The sequence below is a fragment of the Ambystoma mexicanum genome, chromosome 9, assembly GCF_040938575.1.
Source record: "Ambystoma mexicanum isolate Mex_15411 chromosome 9, UKY_AmexF1_1, whole genome shotgun sequence".
NCBI lineage: Eukaryota > Metazoa > Chordata > Amphibia > Caudata > Ambystomatidae > Ambystoma > Ambystoma mexicanum.
In genome coordinates this window covers 1,493,376,058-1,493,393,940 of record NC_090931.1, presented here as the reverse complement: position 1 = coordinate 1,493,393,940, position 17,883 = coordinate 1,493,376,058, and the positions used below count along the sequence as shown (strand labels likewise).

The window sequence follows — 17,883 nt, the reverse complement described above, 5'->3', positions numbered from 1 at the left end:
TATCGATTTCAAAACAAGAACATCTGTTTTGGCACCATTTATCTCCAGACAGTTTTTATTCATATACTCATTTAGAGCATTCAAACTGCGTTGGAGGCTTATGGGAGTCTGGTCGATCAGGACCAGATCATCCCCATAAAGCATCCATGCTAGTTTTTGGCCGCCCATTGTCGGGGGGAATGATCTAGTAGAGTTCATATGGTGTGCCAGGTCAGACAAAAAGAAGTCGAAAAGGGTCGGAGCCAGCGCATAGCCTTGCTTCAGGCCCTTAAACGTGAATATTTTCTTAGTCAGAAGGCCCTGTGAATTAAGTCTTATTTGGATGGTAGTGTCCGTGTATAAAGATGTAATTGCCGATAATTAATCTGGCGGGCATCCTCCAGCGTCTAGCTTTGCCCATAGAAGCTCTCCGTTTATGCTATCAAATGCCTTTTTTAGGTCTATAATAGGCCAAGTAGATTTTAGTTTTGGTTTTAAGACCCTATCTTTCAAAGCGTTGAGTAGGAATATGTTGAGATCAATTCCTACCCCTTTGAAAAAGCCCGTTTGTCGGGGGTCAGATCGTTTGGAGACATTAATCCAAGTTTGGAAATGGATTATAAGCAAGGCTGCAAATAGTTTTCCCATACAGCTAGAAGTGCTATAGGGCGATAGTTTGCAAGATCGGTTCTATTACCTCTTTTAAGTATAGGTACTATGATGGCATTTCTCCAAGAATCAGGGTATTCTTGACTCATTATCGGGGTAAACAGGTTGATCATGAATGGACTCCAGATTTTCCGGGTATTTCTTTATCATATCATTGGTCAAGCCATCAGGTTCCAGACCCCTAGATGAATTGGCTTTCCTTATCAATCCTTCCATTTCAAGATGATCAAATTCAAATGACCAAGAATTCCATGAAGTCGGAGTCATTCCCCCTTCCAAGTTTAGTATAAAGGTTTCCATAGAATTTAACCCACGCATCTTCTGTCACCACATTGGTCAAAGCTGCGGCTTGGGAGGTAGTGTGGTTATTAAGTTCCAAAGGGCTCTAGAATCATTTTCCCCACTGCCAGAAGCATAGTTTCAGCATCGCCCTTTATCATAGCCGCCTTATGTGCCAAAAGTAACATTTTTTATTTCTGCTTTCTTTTCCTAATTAATTCAGTTTGCTTTGTTATTGGATTTCTTTAATTTACAGAGATCCCTTTGTAGTTGTTTTGTTTCTATCGTGATCTGGTTATCATATGTATATTTAGGGGACCCGCTTGACTTTAAAGTCTTGCTTGTTCTGACAATTAATTCTCATAAGAGAGGGTTATAATGTATGTGTTTGGATTAGTTTGAACCCGCTTAAAGCGTTTTGAGTATACTTCTGCTGTGTGTATTCTAAATATTGCAAATATTTTATGTTTTGCAGTCTAGACTAACTTTTAAGCATGTATAACACTTTTTGCTCTCTTTCTGTTCAAGGCACTGCATTCTACTCTGCCATTTACAGCCAATAAGCCAATGCTAGCTATTTATTTTATTTATTTATTGGACATATGTAAGGCGCCTATACACAAGTGTTTCCAGGTGCCACAAGACAAGATGGGGGTGACAAGGGAATCATGAACGTAGAACAAAAACCGGTTATATTGGCCTTGTGACAATCCTACCATGCAAGTGCTTGGGAAGGTGGTAAGTGCAGAGGGTGAGGGGGTAGAGGGAGAAGTGTAGGAGTGCGGTGTCCCAGGGAAGGGGGCAGAGAAGTGCTGGGCGGGCCATGGTGGCAAGTGCCAGGGAGAAATGGAGGGGGAGTGCAGTGGGCAGAGAGGACAAAGTTGGGCTTGTCCGGGAAAGGGAGCCCACGGGAAAGTGCTGGCAAAGGATGCAGTGGGGGCTGGTGGAGGTTGGTCTGGCCCCTTTAAGACTCTGAAGGGACCAGTACCCAGACGCAGCAGCACAGGGGGAGTTAGCAGGGGAGGGGGAGGCGGAAGGAAGAGGAGAAAAGGAAAGTCTTGAGAAGATTCGGCTCCAGTCGGAGGGGGGATGGGAGGAGATTCCAGAGGGAGGAGCCAGCCGAGGAAAAGGATCTACCTCCGCCTCTCTGCTTGGAGAAACGTATGACCTGCAGAGAGTTGGAGTCAGAGGACTGAAGGACTCTGGCCGGGAGGTATTTAGGGACGGAAGGCTGGAGGTAAAGAAGTCCTAGGCCAAAGACAGCCTTGTGGATGATGGTCTTGAAATAGGCAGATTGAGGAAGAGGCTGTTGCAGTAGTCTAGCCTAGAGAGAACCAAGGCTCTGAAGATGTTCATCTTCTGGGGGAAGGTGAGGAAAGGTAGGATGCCCCTGAGTGGGGCTGAAAGTTGGACTTTTATGTTCTGCTATAATGAAGGGATATTATGAAATGATATTCTGAAATGAGATAGTGCCTCACCTGTTGCTCCTACACCACAGGGCACAATGGAATAAAATACCATGACATCTCCAGGTGATTTTAAGACTTGAACATGTTTGTGCACCAATATCTGTTTCTTACTCAGTGTTGGGGTTCATTAGTCAGTGCTAGGGATTCTCTGCATTAGGGTTAGTTTCTCAATGGTTGCATTATTAAAATGTGTGTTTTGATTTAAACTGAGCTTTGTTTAGGTAGCAAAACGATTCTGACATTTGGTGCACTGATGAGATTTTTCTCCTGTATGTGTGCTGACTAAACCTTTCTGGCATTTTCCACAACCGATACAGTTTTTCTCCAGTGTGTGAGCGCTCACGATAAGTAAAAGGCACATTCGTTTTTAGAAATTGCTGAGCAGAGTTTGCTTATTTCATGCCTTGGAGTAAGACTGGCTTTTTAACTGAAGCATTGCGGACATTCAGTGCATTGATAAGGATTTTCTCCTGTTTGTGTCATCTCATGTTTAAATAAGATTGCTTTTATTAATGAAGCCTTTTTGGCAGTTATTGCATTTGTATAGGTTGTTTCCTGTGTGAGTTCTTTCAAGCAGCAGAAGACAATTTTGGTGACTGAAGCAATTCTGACAGTTAGTACATTTTTAAGGTTTTTCTCCTGTGTGTGTTCTCTCATGATCAATAAGACTTCCTCGTTGACTGATGCACTTCTGACATTCAGGGCACTGATAAGGTTTCTCACCTGTGTTGGTTCTTTCATGCAGCAGAAGAGAGCTTTTGCAACTGAAACATTTCTTACATAAAGTGCACTGATATGGTTTTTGTCCCGTGTGGGATCTTTCATGATCAGTAAATCTGGATTGAAGACTGAAGTATTTCTGACATTCGCTGCACTGGTAAGGTTTTTCTCTGGTGCGTGTTCTCTCATGAACAAAACGTTTGCTTTTAGAACTAGGACCAAAATATCTCTACCTTTCTCTTCTGAAGTATCTTCCTACTTGAGCTCTTTGCTCCTCCACCTCCAACTCCATGAGGGTCTGTCGCTTTTCCAAGCAACAAGTTGGGGGCAGATCTCTCTCTTCGGCTGGTGCCTCACTCTGGAACAGCCTCCCTGCCTCTTTGAAACTTGAGCAGAATCATCTCCGGTACCGGAAGCAGCTCAAGACTTTCTCCTTTGCTTCTGCCTTCCCTCTTCTGCGACCCTGCTGACCTCCTGTCCGACACTGCACTGGTTGCCTGGCTACCCTCTGAACCACTGGCCCAGGTCCCTGCCCTTCCAGTTGCACACCTGGACTACCTCCTGGCAACCCTGCACTTGCGACTGTATCTGCATCCCAACAACCCCCCTATCTGCACTTATCTAACACTTGTTTTTCTGCACTTAACCCTGCAATGCCACCTGCTGGCCGCACTTCTTGTTTTTCAATGTTTGATCCCAACAATGTTTTTCAATGTTTGATCCATCTGGATTTTCCGCAGACTTCTCAAAATGCACCTCTTCCCTCTTACCCTGAGTAACTAACACACACCTTCACACAAGACAGCACACACTTAAAAACTGTAAATATTGTATATTATGTCTTGTCTGCAATGTTAATACCATGCATTATGTCTGTCTTGTATATACTCTCTGTGCAACAACTGCAACTGTAACATTTCTGTTCTATAAAGATAGCGCCCAGAGTCCTTTGGCTTTGGCGCGCTATACAAGCTTCAAAAATAAATAAATAAATAAATGTCTTGCACTTGCTCTCCCTCCCCTGGCACTTCTCCCCCGCACTTGCACGATCTCAATGTCAATGGGCCTAGTAAGATCGTTCTTGTACCCCCTCTTCCCCTCCCCTGCCTCATCGTGCCTTGAAACACTTGTGTATAGGCGCGCTATAAATAAAATATCATATCAAAACTGATGCATTTATGACATTCCGTGCACGGATATGGTTTTTCTCCAGTGTGTGTGCGCGCTCATGATGAATAAGATCGCCTTTTCGACTGAAGCATTTCTGACATTCAGTGCACTGAAAAGGTTTTTCTCCTGTGTGGGTTCTTTCGTGATCAGTAAGACTGTTTTTATGACTGAAGCATTTCTGACATTCAGTGCACTGTTAAGGTTTTTCTCCTGTGTGTGTTCTCTCTTGAACAATAAGTTTGCTTTTATAACAGAAGCATTTCTGACATTCAGTGCACTGAAAAGGTTTTTCTCCTGTGTGGGTTCTTTCGTGATCAGTAAGAGTATTTTTATGACTGAAACATTTCTGACAATAACTGCACTGATGAGGTTTTTCTCCTGTGTGTGTTCGTTCATGATAAGTAAGGACGCTTTTTTGACTGAAGCATTTCTGACATTCAGTGCACTGAAAAGGTTGTTCTCCTGTGTGGGTTCTTTTGTGATCAGTAAGACTGTTTTTATGCCTGAAGCATTTCTGACATTCACTGCACTGATATGGTTTTTCTCCAGTGTGTGCACGTTCATGATGAATAAGATTGCCTTTTCGACTGAAGCATTTCTGACAATAACTGCACTGATGAGGTTTTTCTCCTGTGTGTGTTCGTTCATGAAGAATAAGATGGCCTTTTTGACTGAAGCATTTCTGACATTCAATGCACTGATAAGGTTTTTCTCCTGTGTGTGTTCTCTCATGTTTTTTAAGATCGCCTTTATGAATGAAGTCTTTTTGGCATTCACTGCATTGGTATGGGTTTTCTCCAGTGTGTGCACGTTCATGATGAATAAGATTGCCTTTTCGACTGAAGCATTTCTGACAATAACTGCACTGATGAGGTTTTTCTCCTGTGTGTGTTCGTTCATGAAGAATAAGATGGCCTTTTTGACTGAAGCATTTCTGACATTCAATGCACTGATAAGGTTTTTCTCCTGTGTGTGTTCTCTCATGTTTTTTAAGATCGCCTTTATGAATGAAGTCTTTTTGGCATTCACTGCATTGGTATGGGTTTTCTCCTCTGTGTGTTCTTTCATGAACAATAAGTTGGCTTTGATGACAGAAGCATTTCTGACATTCAGTGCATTGGTAACGTTTATCTCTTCCTTGCATTTGCTCATGCAGAATAAGACTAGACTTCTGACTGAATCTTTTCTGACATTCCGTGCTCTGAGAATGTTTCTCTGTCGTCAGCATTGCCAGGAATGGTTTTGCTATTAATAAACCAAGTGGTAAAACAGCAGAAGGCAAGGCAGAGACTTGATGCAGGCCTACAGACTCAATAGTGAAATCTAGGTGGTCAGAGTGTTGGAAACTCACAAAAATGTAGCTTCAATGGGAGTACATGTGTGGAACATCCCTAACCAGACAACGGTTCACATTATTTAGCTTAATCCACATTGCATGCATGTAGCCCTCTGTATCCAGTCTTTCCATATAATTATAACTCTACCCACAATATTCAGTCCTTCTAAATTGCATCCATACAACTATCCCCTTGCTTTACTGTGTTCGGTTGTTTGCCAGCTAGGTTTGCTCTATACAATACCCAATACATGCCAGAACAAAACTAATTCCAGGATAGATCTAATCACTTGAAATATGTACAGTGCTCTCTAGCAGATGCTTCCATCTTGTCAAATGTAGCTTTGCTCTGGATTCGATATGTTGTCACCTCTATGGGCAGCTTCTATATGTTACGCCATATATCGTACTCGATGAATCTAGCTGTGCTAATGATGACCTGATCATGTTATCCTCCCATAGGTGCCCTCTCACAGTAAATCCGGCATTTCGAGGAAAGATTTACATTAAGAAAAACAGCAATGAGGTTTCTCTTCCAATCTGTCTATTGTCACAGGAGATCAGATTTCATTTATAACTAAGGTGTCTCCTGCGTGCTTCAAAAAGATATAGTCCATAATCCTGCTTCAGTTCATGCTTGGGGTGTGCTGTTGGACTCCTTGCTGTGCTGTTGGGTTTCTTACGGTCAGCATGTGTACGAACTCCGTTTACCGTGTACTTTACTTATAATAAGGAATCATTTAATTCCTGTTATTATTCAGACACTTGTCGGATTACTCAATTATTAGCACTTCATGATGTATAGTTGAAAAAGTGTGGTATTTTCAAGCAGTCCTGTTCTAGGCTCCATCAATTCCTTCCTTATTGCATCTGACGTCTGGCTTCCTTTTCCTTCCAAATAAGCCTCCTTAGGGTGATAGCTTCAGCACATCAGTAAATCATAATTTCGTCTTGTCTGGCCTGCGACAGTCACCTGTAGATCAAAAGTAAAAGGTTATGTTTAAAAATGTTCTATTGTAGCTAGAAACAGCATTACAATGCAAGTACTTTTATTTCCATTCTGTACACATGGGAGGTGATTAAAGCACAGTAGAGTTCTGCAAAACATAACGCCGATTTATAAAGCAGTAGGAAAAAGCAGAATGCAGCCAGCACATTGCATCAATTCAATCCTCCCACAGGAAAGCCTAGGGCCACAGTCACATTTCTGCCTTTTGTTGCCCTACTTATTTAAAGAAATGTTATTAGGATACAGTGACCTTAATAACCCCTTTCAAAGACAATTAAATAGAACATTATGTTGCACAAGGACTGGTGATGGGGTTTGGTGATCTTATGTGACTCGCTTTTCAATAAATTCAACATTACAACTACCCAGGGGACGTGTTCCATCTCCATCAGCCCTCAGCAAATGCATAGTATTCCACATCTCCAGTCTCCACAAAAGATCTTCTGTTAGTGGAAATGTCTGAATCTTATAGGTTATTCATATGATCACTGCTGCGCCCGAGATAGGCTTTGTGTAACATCTGTATCATGTTGAGTCCTGCTCTCTGAAATGAATGAATCAATGAGTTATACCAACTGGTAGGTTATACATCCTATATTGCCTGTTGTTGCTGAACTACTCATGTCCTTTACCTAAGACATTCTATGGTTGGGTTATGACCTCATTCGTTATCAAGAGAACCACTTGTTGAAGAAAAAGATAAATAGTAAGGAGTGACGCATTTGCGAAAGGCACCTTTTGATCATATAGGATGTGGAGTCTTTAGTACAAAAGATTATTTAAATAATGAATTAGTCTTTTGATAGGATTCCAATCTCTAATTCAGAATCTCGGTCAATAGAGGATTTTGATGATGTAGCATGATTTCCATTCTTTTTCACTTATCACATGAACACAAGAGGTTACAACTCCTTTTTTAGCTCTCAAAGACAATTTATTCAGAAAAACGCTTTTTTTTATTATTGCAGGAGACTTGGTTTACAAGCCTGTATCAATTAGGTGGATATGTCATTATTCAATGATTAACTAGTAGAGTTCATATAGAGAGACCATTTAGTGGTTTGATTCCAAGAGTTTATTCCTTCTAGAACCAATAATTATGTTTTGGCGGCTGTGTTAACCACAAAATGAAAGTTCCCCTTTCAACACATTTTAATAATAAAAGTATATGACCTCCGTCATGGAGTCAGAAACTCCAAATATCTTGAGTCATATAGTAATGATTATCAATGAATGGACCTATAACAATCCCCAGCTATATTGCATCGTTGCTGGTGATTTCAATTTTCAACAGCAATTTTGTCCTTTTCCAATGTTCACCAAGGTCTTTGTAATGATATCTATCGAGTGATTGCGCTTGAAGCAGATGCTTTTGTTAGTTTGAATAATCGATCAGCGATTAAATGGAGTTCCTTTTCGGAAGAATTAGGTTGAGTGCAATTGTTTTTGTGTATAAATGTAGCCTCTGAACCCTATTTTACTTGGGCCAATGGGCAGTCCTCTTCTTGAATAGATTATGTTTTCATGCCTACTACGTTATTAAACAGCTAAATAATACATTGATTTCTCAGGCAGCCTTGAAATGCTTTTTCTCCATTCATGAAAAAGATCAATCACAATATTTAAAATACCTTTATACAATAGCTTTCTCGGGCAAGAGAATGAACTTGACTAAGAAGAACATTGATTTATTTAATTTGGCTGTCCCAAACTTTTGGGGACGATAATACGTTGACACCCTTTGAATTAAATGAATATTATAGTAGGATTGATGACATTTTTGAAAGAATTATAAGACAGTACCAGAAATATAGTTGTTCAAAGCAAAGGACTAGGAAACCTGTAATGTGCTCCTTGCACAAAAGAAAAAGAGTTTAAGGCCAGTTTGAGGACGGTAAAAGCTCAAGCTAACTGGCCTTAGAAAATTAAAAACTGTATATAGAAACTGGCTTATAATAAAGGCTCTATTTCAACAGTACAGTGGCAAATTATGTGTGAGGCATTCTGCTCTCATGATTCATACAAATTAGGGGCCATTTACATTCATAATGTGTCCTTATTAAATGGGAAATGTGAGATTAACCCAATTTAATTTTTTTAAATAATTGGTATAAATATGTGCAAAAGCTAAATTTTCAACACCTTACGACTATGGTTAAGAACGATTATACAACAACAAATGCCTTCAATTCACAGTGGATGATATCCACTTGCTTATAAATAAATTGAAACAATGACGGGCCTTTACTAAAAAGGCCCCGTATCTATGTGCAGAAGTGATTCATTAACTGTTTCTTCAAATTACATCCAAAGGTTAATATTCCCGATACGTGGAAGTCGATCATAATTCCGATCGCAAAAAAACAGCCCCCACAATCTGCCCACAAATTACTGTATATTAGCCATGATAAAACGTTGTATCTGTTGTTAGACAAACTGAACGCCTGGTCTAAAGAATACAGTATCATTAAAAGTCAACAAACTGGCTTCCGGAAGGGTGTCAACACTATGACGAACCTCTGGTCTTTGCTCCATTTGATTTGGAAACCACTGTACTCCAAGAACGAATCCCTATGGATATGTTTTGTAGTCTACGCGGAGCGTTTGATACTGTTGACAAATATATTACGGGATAAACTTGATGGATGCAGCCTAAACGAATCAAATCTTTATTTAATCAGGGGATTATATACTAATACCACCTCTCTCATTAGACTTAACCACGAGGCCTTTCTTTCATCCCCGATACACACTAACTTTGGGTTAAAACAAGGTTGTGTTCTTGCCCCTGTTTTATATATGCTTTATATAACACATATGTGTCAGATTTGAACAAAACCTTACAACAATGTCACAGCGTTCCACCAAAAATAGGACAAGTTGTAGGTTGGCTTTCATATGCGGATGATGGCCTACCTTTTCGCGTTCCCACAGGTGTCCTGATGAAAACGGTACCTCACATGTATGGGTGCACCTACCTGGGCGCAAAGGAAAAAGGCTAAACCACTAGTAACCCCCATAGGGTTTGGGGAGACAACCTACATATTTGGCCTAGGGAGTCGAAGCCACCAAGGAAAACAGGGAACCCCATGCATTTCCGAAAAGAAGACACCCATGGGAATCCACACAGGTCTGACTTGCGCAAATAGCCCCAGAATGTATTACCCACAGTCCCCGGCAAAGTCCGAAACGTGGAGAAAACCTGCCTGCAATTTGCACACATTACACTCTGCTCACCCACCGAACCACGTTGCCACCACCAAATGGCCTACCTTTCCGCGTTCCCACTGGTGTCCCGACGAAAACGATACCTCACATGTGTGGGTGCACCTACCTGGGCGCAAAGGGAAAAGCCTAAAACACGGGTAACCCCAAGTCTTTCGGCACAGCAGACTTGCAGGAATTTTGCTCATGTGGACAACCTACAGATTTGGGACTAGGGTGTCGAAGCCACCAAGGAAAACAGGGAACACCATGCATTTCCGAAACGAAGACACCCATGGGAATCCACAGAGTCTGAATTGCATGAATCGCCCCAGAATGTATTACCCACAATCCCCGACAAAGTTTGATATTTGGTGAAAAAAAACTCAATTTTCACTTTGTCGCGGGTTCTGGGTAATACATTCTGGGCTGCTTCACGCAAGTCAGACCCCTGTGGATTCCCAGAGGTGTCCTCTTTTCAGAAATGCATGCGGTTCCCAGTTTTCCTTGGTGGCTTGGACACCCTAGGACCAATTCAGTATGGTGTGCGCATGAGCAAAATTCCTGAAATTCTGCTGCGCGAAAAGACTTGGGGTTACCCGTGTTCTAGACTTTTCCCTTTGCCCCCAGGTAGGTGCACCCACACATGAGGTACCATTTTCATCAGGACACCTCGGGGAACGCGGGAAAGTAGGCCATGCTTTTTTGGCTGCGTGTTTCGGTGGATGAGCCGAGTGAAATGTGCGCAAATTGTGGGGTTTTTTTGCAACATTGCAGACTTTGCTGGTGGTTCTAGGTAATACATTCTGGGCCGATTTGCGCAAGTAAGTCAGATCTCTATGGATTCCCACTGGTGTCCTATTTTCAGAAATGCATGGGGTTCCCAGTTTTCCTTAGTGCATTGGCCACCCTAGGCCCAATTCTGTATGGTGTGCACATGAGCATAATTCCTGAAAATCTGCTGTGTGAAAAGACTTGGGGTTACCCGTGTTTAGGCTTACCCGCATTTAGGCTTTCCCCTTTGCGCCCAGGCAGGTGCACCGATACATGAGGCACCGTTTTCGGGACACCTGTGGGAACGTGGGAAGGTACGACATTTGTTGTTTTTGCATCGTTTTCATAACGTTTCGACCCATTTGCTGCTGCCTTTTGTCACACAACCCTTTCATTTCCCAAACGTGAGGTACATTTAGTCGCTGCTTTAGGCACTATACACTTTTGTAACCGGCACAAGTCACCGACCCTTCAAAAGGTCTGCCTGTGGTCTTTCAAAAAATCAAAAACAATAGAAGCAAACCATTTGGTGGCAGGGTTCCAGATCCAATATTTTCAGCGTGGTTAAGCGGTGTGGTCCTTGCAGATTCGTGTTGTAGTGCAAAGCAAAGAGCAGATGACACAGCCCATCAGGCTGGAGAGAAAAGACTGTTGTGCTCAAGACTGGGGCATGCAACCCCTGCGATCATGCAAACACCCCTGCGGTATGCCAACACCTCACGCCCTTGACACCCCCACAGTCTTCACCCTCTCGGGGAAGCCGTTGAGATTTTAAAGAGTTCGGCAGGCGGAAGGGGCGAACAAGGCCAGCAGCAGGAAGGGAGGTTACAGGAATGGTGTCCAAGTGACCAAACACCCCTGCAGGGCACCAACACCCTGCACCCTTGACTCCCTGCTTTCTGGAAGGTGAAGGTGAACGCGTAGAACAGTGCTCATTCTTTTTGTTAAAATTATAGCTGTTTTTGAAGTGGAAGGGCACCCAGAGGTGCGATTTGCCCTTTGGACAGCAGAAGACAACCTAACACTAATGACTTGCATCAGCCGATTATGGAAACACACCCAAGCGTATTAGAGTAATTATATATATATATATATATATGCACACATATACATACAAAACAAGGAGGGGTGGCAGGGGCGCTACTCTGAGTCCCAGCTGCAGTAAGCTCAAACAGTCCAAAGATGTTCTCCTCCTGTAGTGCCTGTAACGCTTACCTTCTGGTGTCCTGCCGGGGCGCCCGGCCGCTGATTTCCTACGGCCTGTATAGGACTCCACTCCCGAAATAGCTATAAAAGCTGCCGTTTTCTGTTGAGATGTGGAGAACAATCTTGTACAGCTTGTACCTTGCTAGGCAATGGCCTGATTTCACCTCCTCCTACCTCATGTCCAAGGTAGACCACTTTACTCTGACCAATTTGACACTTACTTGCCTTTATGGTCAGATGGGCCTGCTCAAGAGCCTGCAAAACATATCCTAAGTGGTCAACATGTTCTTTCCAAGTAGTGCTGAACACTGCAATGTCATCCAAGTATGCCATGCAGAGGTCCTCCATCCCATTCAGAATTTGATTAACCATCCTTTGGAATGTTGCAGGTGCATTCTTTAGTCCAAAAGGCATTACCTTAATCTGGTAGAGGCCTGCTGGGGTGGAGAATGCTGTTTTCTCCTTGGCATGGTCTGTCAGTGCTATTTGCCAATAGCCTGAAGGGAGATCAAATGTACTGAGGTACTTGGCTGAACCAAGTTTGTCCAGCAGTTCATCTAGATTGAAAGCTTGGCTGTTAATCTTGTTTTTCCCCCAGTTTTACTTTGCAATTAAAGTTGGGTTACCTTGTATTTGGCATACTGCAATCCACTCTGTGTTGTCTCTTTATTGGCAAATACCAGTTAGAGGGCTATTTAGGTTTTGACCTCTGTTTCTGGTAGCAGAAGTTTGTTGGGCCTGTGGACTTTCGGTCCCCCCGCCACCCCATTTTTGGACAGCAGATCGGTCCGGAGAGCAGATTACAACTAACAAGAGGACAGTAGGGACCGGCTTTGGAGTGAAATCCTGCCTGGTCTTCCACCACCCACTGAAAGAAACAAGAGGAGCTGGCAAATAGAGGGGACTCCAGGGCCCCCAACCCTCAACATCCGCGGAAAGGGAGTATGATATGTGCATGGTAATGGTTGGGGGCTGGGACATTTATTGTATGATATTTAAGAAACTGAAGATGTATTGTAAAATAAAGGATTATTTATATATACAAAGGCAAATAGAATTCTTCAGAAAGGTAAGTACTATTTCAAAGTCATAAACCCATTATAAAAACCAACACTATGCTTATAGTAAGTAAACCAAAGCATAAACCATATTTTGAAATAGCAGTATGCCGTTCAAGGTGAGTAAAACCTAGTATTTCACATTTAGAATGGCAGGATGCTATTCAAGGGGAGTAAAGCAACATTAGCAGACTTTTAGAATGTCAATAGGCAATTCAAGTTAAGCAGATCCTATTGGTAGTACTATGACACTTATTCAGTTTCTAGAATAAAATAGTTATACCAACATTACTTTGAACCCCTTAACTGCCATGCGCCCCCTCCACCCCGCCCATGCCAAGGCCTTTATTGGTGATTTCGGTATGTCGCCATTCAAACCCTTGTAAAAATTTTTTACAAGAGATATCTCGGTCAATTTTGGCCCCTTTTCCTCCCACGTATAGGTGGTCGTAACGGCACCCAGGAATCCTAGTTTGCTGTAGGTGGGTGAGAGAAAATAACCAAAAAGGGAGAACATTTTGGGTTTTTCCAACAAATGCCAATAAAATGATGTACAAAGAAGCCTGTGGTTTTTTCCTTGTAAGAGCTAGGCACAAATGGTTTGCTTTGCTAAATTCCCCATTTTCCTGGCTTTCAAGAGCAGGTTGAGTGGAAACGAAAAAAAAAAAATGTTGATAAGGTTATCAACCGTTTTGTGAGAGGTAGGCGATTTTTGGCCTTTTTTTCCAATAGGACATGCGTGCACGGAATGGAAGAAAAGGGTAGGAAAGCTGAATGGGAAATCCAGCAAAGTTGCTGGGGGTCTCAAAAGGTAAGGGAAATTAGCACATTCTTGAGAATTCTCCCTAACACTCGCTCCCCCCCCCCATACTAAGGGACAGGAGGATTTAATTCACTCCTGGATGGGAGGACAGAAAGGCATTGATTTCTAAAAAGTAGACAAAATTCCAAGTTTAGGAAGGGGCAATTTGCGCAGGTCAGGCAACAACTATATAGGGAAAAACATTCCATAGTTTGGGGGGAAAAGCAGAAAAATGACCAAAACAATTAAAAAAGGTATGTGGTGGATATGGTTGGCCTGGTACGGCAATGGCATCTATGAATTTTGAGAAAAACAATGCTCCGCTACATTCCCCCGACTCTTGCAGTTAGGAAATAACACTTTTTTTGTAATGTTTCACAAAACAAGCAATACCACAAACCAAAAATGGAGCCATGGTACACAGGAGTTTTATGCTTATGGCCTGAGCAGACGTACTTAGCATGTGTAAATAAGGAAAACAAATGTGGTGAGGAAGGGCAAGCATACACAATGTTCTCCTCCTAGCGCCCTTTCATGCCTCAGCAATCTTCAGGGAGGCTGATTGGATGCATGCGTGTAGGGTTAAATCCCTCTGGTATGTACCAGGCAGTGGCAGCATGGAATTCTGGTAACTGCGGTGTAGGGCCAGCCAGGATCCAACTCTCCCCCATCTTCAATGTTAGCCCTCAGTGAGGACAGGGGAAGGAGTAATCATCAGTATGGCACTCCAAGGTTAGGCAAGGGTAGCACAGGTGCAGCCCCTCTGGAGCCCGTCTCCAGGTAGATGTGCAAACAAAAAAAGAGGGGTGGCAGGGGCGCTAGTCTGGGTCCCAGCTGCAGTAAGCTCAAACAGTCCAAAGATGTTCTCCTCCTGTAGTGCCTGTAACGCTTACCTTCTGGTGTCCTGCCGGGCGCCCAGTCGCTGTTTTCCTACGGCCTGTATAGGACTCCCATCCCGTGGTCAGTCGTGTCGTCTAGTCCAAAACACTCCCTCCCCACTGCATACACTGTATGGCATAATGACCCAGTGAGTGGTGCAGTTGGGAGTGTTTTGGATGTATTCCCCCGTTCCGGTTGAGGTGGTTGTGGGTCAACTGCTGTGTAACATATGGGCAAACAGATGAGAGTACTCAGTAATGTTGTGGCCTTCGATCCCTTCCCCTACCTCCCGTGGACTGCCCTTAAGGCTGGCTGGCAAGGACACTGGCTCACCTTCAATATACAGTGGAAGCTCCCATGATATGGCTTCAGCATCAAGTCCAGATCCTTCACTGGCTTCTCGTGGTCCAGACCAGCTGAGACGCTCAGGATGCTTCCGGTGAGTAATGCCTCTGGGAGGCGTGGGTGTAGGAGCGCAGGAGGTGCCATTTCGTGAGTTCAGCTGTGCTGGTTTTTCATGTGCATAGTGCCAGCTGCGCTATGATAATGGGCCTCATTACGACCCAGGCGGTAAGGGGTTTACGGCAGCGTAAACAGCGCCGACCCTTACCGCCTGAGTACGAGGTCCCTTAGCGCCATGGCGGATTTAACACCTGCTTTTAGCAGGTGTTAAAATCCATGGCGCTAAGGGACCATGGAGTTAATTACGCCACCGTAATTTACGGTGGCGTAATTAACGCCTTCCCCACTCCCATTATGCCCTATGGGGCAAAAATGGGAATGGGGAAGGGTAAATGGGGATTGGGGACTTACCGCCCCGCCAAGGTCGGAATGGGGCGGTAAGTCCGCCAACCACCATGGCGTAAACGTAGTTTACGCCATGGTGGTAAAGTCACGGCCCAGGCGGTAACGTACCGCCTGGGTCGTAATGAGGCCCAATGTCTTTGCTGCGCGCAATGATAATGTTTTTTGGCAATCGACAGGTGCGTTTAATAATGTCCTTGTCTTTCCTTCTCTTTTCTGCAGGTATGCTGCAGTACGAGCTGAAGAGCAATGGAGTGCCCGCTGCAGTGGAAACTGAAGAACGAGCTGACGAGCAACGGAGTGCCCGCTGCGGTGGAAACTGAAGGGCAGCGGTGTCCCCAATGGGGTGCAGGAAGTCGCATGCAGGTAAGAGGGCTTCTTAGGGTTTGCTTCTGGGAGCGGAGCGAGCTGGTGAAGTCCTTATGTGTGTCTCCTCATTTCCAAGTAATAGGCAAAGATGCAGCGGTCACGCGAGTGGCTTCGGTAAGTATGCAGCTGAGCAGCAGGTACGTTTCGCGGGAGGTGATTCCAGTGTCTAAATCAGCTGGCGGTAGTTCCGGGACAGTCTGCACACCAGGCCGGGGGGTCTGTGATTATGCAATTGAAATGCCGAGCTTGGATGGTAAGCGCTGCACTGCTCCAGGTCCAGCAGAGAAAACACTAAGCACGGGGTGCGGCCCGGGCGTGGGTTTATAGCCCTGTGCTGCACCCTTGAACACTAGACCGCCACGGATGTTTAATGTCAATATGCTGCTTGGGGGCCATCTTAAGTAATGTTCAGAGGCTTGTTCTGGTGGCCATTTTAGCGTAGGCTGCCAGTAATTGCACAGTGTCTCTTGCGCCAGCTAGCAACCCTCAAAGCCCAAATCATGCCAATGTTGCTATGGTATGAGTACCTGCCCAATCTCCTGGTTGGCCTGCTACTGTGTGGAACCCCACCATGCCACCCATGGGTGGTCATGACAGCGCCCTGTCACCCCTCAAGTTTTGTTTGCATATAATTATTCATTTTTATTTTATTAGCATGAACTCTGTCTTTCTTTTGTCTTGATTGTAATGCCTCAACCATGATTTTTTTCTGATTTTTGATTGATCAGTGACTATTGTTTTGGCACTTTTATATTTTCATATAACCACACAAGTTACCTTACTTTTATCATGTTGGGCTTCTTTGAATCAAATGACATGTCTGTTGTAAAGCCCTGAGAAACCTTTTGAGCAAAACACACTTAGGCCTGAGATGAACCTTTAAGAAACACCAATTAAAAACATATACTTTTCAACATAATCTTAAATCTTTGGGTCATTACTGAGGTTCTCACATAGGGAGCGGATTTGGGTTTAAGACTTTGTTTTTTCAAGTGCTAACACGTGTCAAATCTGCACTAGGTAAGAGGCAATCATAAAGCATGATCACATGGCAATCCCACGTGAAGAGAGGAGTGCAGAGGTAGTGGAAAGCAGTGGAAGGAGGGAGGATAGCGGAGAGGGAAGAGAAAGAAGAGGTGAAGTAGGAAGAGATTACAAATTGAGGTGAAAGCAAGGAAGCCAAGTGAGAAGGAAAAGATTGAATGAAGAGCAGGAAGTAAGGAGAGAGGGGGACAGGAGAGATGGGGAGTGAGTGGGAGAGATGCAGAGTGAGAGAGAGTAAGACTGCAGAAAGGTAAATTCAAGCAGAGGGGAGGAGTGAGAAGAGATCAAGAGAAGTATCAAGAGAGAAAAAGGAGAGAGGGGGCAGAAGAGGAAGGCAATCTGTAAAGGAGAGCTCTGAGGAGAGAGAGAGCAAGAGAGAAAGGCAGAGAATAAACAAGCTGTGCGGTGGAATGGTGTGGAGACAAGAGAATGAGAAGGAGGGAACAAGCAGGAACAGTCAGGGAGGGGAACCAGGCATAAGAAGAGATAAAGGAATAAAATGAGAAAAGGATGGAGCTATGAGTGATGGGGACTTGAAGGGAAAGAGAACCTCGACACAGTGCAAGCTCAGAGGTAAAGAGGGGCTAGATTGTGGCTGAAGGCTTGGAAGACTAACCAGATGAGCGAGGTCCACAATGCAAATAAAGGGGAGTGAAAAGGCCCACTGTTAAGGCCCGTTGATGCATTCCCCGTCAGACCCGGTCTGCCCATGCAAGCCATGCATAAGGTACATCCTCAACTTAAAATCGTGCCATACTATGAATCTCAAAGCTCCCCCTGTATTGCGACCACACAATACGATATCGCCCCTCCACCTTCCTGCCACCTTTTCCTGTAAATCCCAAACTTAAGAGCACCTAGCACACCAGCCCCCCTCAAAAACACATGCCCTGTGCAGTCACTAGCTCTGCTTGAATTCCGCGGCATCAAAAGCTGCTTCACAAAGGCTTCCTTAAGCAACCTGACACCCAGAGTCTATCCAGCACTGCACTATCCCGATTGACCAAATGGATTCCTGTACGTAAGCAGGACGGCATTCTTGCCCCCCTAGCCGCTCCCGTCCATCTGTGCTCCTTGGCTGGCTCTCATCATTCTATGTCTGCTTCAGCCAT

The 17,883-nt window shown here is 44.0% G+C and overlaps 1 pseudogene; it reads right to left on the bottom strand.

Annotated features, from left to right (window-relative positions):
• Positions 1-2,110: 2,110 nt before the first annotated feature.
• Positions 2,111-17,883, bottom strand: part of LOC138489285 (zinc finger protein 850-like) — a 150,399-nt pseudogene continuing 134,626 nt past the window's right edge.